This window comes from Humulus lupulus, chromosome 3 (genome assembly GCF_963169125.1).
Source record: "Humulus lupulus chromosome 3, drHumLupu1.1, whole genome shotgun sequence".
In the NCBI taxonomy this organism is placed as follows: Eukaryota; Viridiplantae; Streptophyta; class Magnoliopsida; order Rosales; family Cannabaceae; genus Humulus; species Humulus lupulus.
The window spans coordinates 69,500,566-69,503,578 of record NC_084795.1 but is presented as its reverse complement, the minus strand read 5'-3'; the positions used below and the strand labels follow the sequence as shown (position 1 = coordinate 69,503,578).

At 27.0% G+C, this 3,013-nt stretch overlaps 1 non-coding gene across 1 annotated transcript; it reads left to right on the top strand.

Moving 5' to 3' along the window:
- Positions 1–567: 567 nt before the first annotated feature.
- On the top strand, positions 568–675 carry LOC133828159 (small nucleolar RNA R71). Its single transcript, XR_009890796.1, has one exon. It is a non-coding gene; the product is annotated as a small nucleolar RNA R71 (small nucleolar RNA).
- The last annotated feature ends 2,338 nt before the right edge of the window (positions 676–3,013 follow it).

Sequence of the window (3,013 nt, the reverse complement as noted above, 5' to 3'; positions counted from 1 at the left end):
GGTTGGGCATGGATTTGATTTGGTATTTGAAATTGATGCCCTTGGTTCATTGGAGGTTAGTTCTGTCTCCATGAAAAGTTTGGACGATTTCTCCAATTTGTATTATAGGTGGGAGAAAATTGGCTATCATATGGTTTCCCATAAGCTTGAAGAGCGTTAGCTTCATCAGAGAATGCTTCTCAGTAAATAGGCAATGAAGGACGAGATTGGGTATTATGACTTGAATTAAAACATAGAGAACAAACCTCATTCCTAGGTGTCACAGGAGCATTTATTGTTTGACTTAATGACATAGCTTATACCCTTATGGTTAAATTTGATAAAGATATTTTTATATCTATGTCATCTTTTACATCGTAAATTCCCACTCTCTTAGGTGCATTGGATGCTTTCTATCTAGGATCTAGATAATTCCACTGTTGTGAATTTACTGACAAAGTTTCAAGAGACTCCCAAGCCTCTTGCCCTTAAAATTGTAAACAAAATTTTGTATGCATGAATTGAATCATTTGACAGTTTGAAGGAGTTAGACCATCATAAAAACATTTTACTAATATCCATTTTTCAAATCCATGATGTGGGCATTTTAACTACAAATCTTTAAATCTCTCCCAACACTTGTAAAATTTTTCATTATCTTTCTTGGTAAAATTCAAAGATTTCTCTCCTAATATTATTAGTTTTGGACATAGGGAAGAAAGTGGTTAAAAATTTATTAAATAATTGGTCCCAAGTAGTTATGGTGCCAGCTGAAAGGGAGTTTAACATGGCTTTAAACTTATCTTTTAATGAGAATGGAAAAAGTCTATGCCTAATAGATTCATTAGAAAAGTTTTGAAATTTAAAAGTATAACAAATTTCTGAGAAATCTTTAAAACGCATGTAGGGTTCCTCTCTATCTAACTCATAAAAAATGGTAACAATTGAATTATTGAGGGTTTAAGCTCAACATAAGTAGCATTAGTTTCAAGAAAAACAATGCATGATGGAGGATTAGAAAAAATGGGAGATAAATACTCAATAAGAGTTTTCTCCCGAGCAACAAGAATTTCTCGATTTTATTCCACAACGGCTAAATATTCACTTATAATTTCAATCAAAGATAATCTTCTTTTAACAAGATGTTTTTTTAGAATTTCGTTCCCAACGACTCATACACCAAATATTGCAATTTTTTTCAAAGGAGGAAGAGTTACTGTATTAGAAATTATAATAATAACGTTAAAATAATACAGAAAATTAGGAGGCAGTGCCTACCATAAATATGAGAACAGAAATAAATAAATGCACAGTATTTAAAATAAAAATAAAGTAAAGAGGCAGTACCTACAATAAATATGAAAAGAATGAAACAAAACTAAATATAGAACGCTTAATAATATTAATAATACTAATATTAATATAATATATATTAAATATAATAATACTTACAATAACACTAATATTTATAACTGATTCTAATTCATATATATACGTAATATTTACGACATTAATAATAATAATAATTATAATATTAGAAGAATTGAACTAATCTGAATTAAAATAATTTTTCTTTTTGCCGTTCCTCGACAACGGCGCAAAAAACTTGTTGGACTAAAAATTAGTACATTTTAAAATTTATCAACACGCAAACACATGAATTTTAAATTTAGTAGAAAGACTATGTAAGCACGTGGTCGAACCCAACAAAATTGCGTAAAATTAAAGAAAAATGAGATTTTTGGTAACAAAATGAACTATTTAAGATATGAAAATAACTAACTGAAATATTAATTTAATCGTTTGAGTAAGAATTTTTCAGATTCAAGATTCCACCTAAGTATAAATAATAAGATTTATTGATGTATTAATTATCATAATTAATTAGAAATTAATCTAACTATTTTTTCTAAAATATATATTTTTTTTCACTTGAAAATTATAACTTCTAAGTATTAAATGTGAGATAATTTAATGAAACTAAAAATAATAAAAAAATATTATTTTTTAGCAAAATATAAAAAAGAACTTTAATAATTTCTAACTATAAAAATACTTGAAATTAAAGATGAAAGAAATCATTGAGAGAAGCAAAAATCTTTAATACTATATTGTACTATCGAGAGTTAATATAAAAATAAATACTTAATTAAGTATATTAGATTTTATCGTCTATCTTAATAATAAAAGAACTTAGAAACCCATAATAAAATAAGTAAATAAAAACAATGTCTCTGAACGCTTATAATGTTTTCTTTGGATTTCTCTGTTTCAAATGATATAATTTTTCTAAAATCATAAGCAAGTGTAATAAAATTTAATACGAATTGTATAGGATAATTTTGTAATAAAAATATATTAAATTATGCACTTGCCACGTGTTACAAGTTGAGTGATTGATTTGGGTTCAACTAACACGTGGCAGTAACTCATTGGTTGAAGTGGGCTGCAATGGGACAATTGTCGAGATCTCATTTGGTGAGAATGGGACACTTGGCAGCATGTAAAATAAAGGCCAAAAGCATTTCAGCATGTGGTTGGATGGTGGAGATGAAGACCACTCACGAAGGGAGTTTGTGAGCCAAACAGTAGGTTGGTAGTAGGCGCGTGCGATACACGCGCGATTCGGGCGAGTAAGCTCTAAGGGACAGACATGTCCCAGGGGTTGGCATGCGCAGTACGCGACACGTGATTTAGAATAATATTTATTCAAATCTGTCAAAAATGTTAGGTTTGGTTGTAACACTTACAAAAAAAAATAATTTTCTATTTAATTAATTAAAAATTTAACAATTAAACATAAAATATATTTGATAACTCTATTATTATTTATTATTTTTTAAATTTTAATTAAAATAAAAAATAATTTCTTCACTATTAAATTTTTTTTAAATTATTTTCAATTTTTTTTATTCAAATCAATACTTCATATTATTAAATGAAAAATAAAAATAAAAATTATCAAACACGTTATTATTTTTTTTGTTTTAAAAAACAAAAAAAAAAATAGTTACCAAACAAATTTTTATTTTTA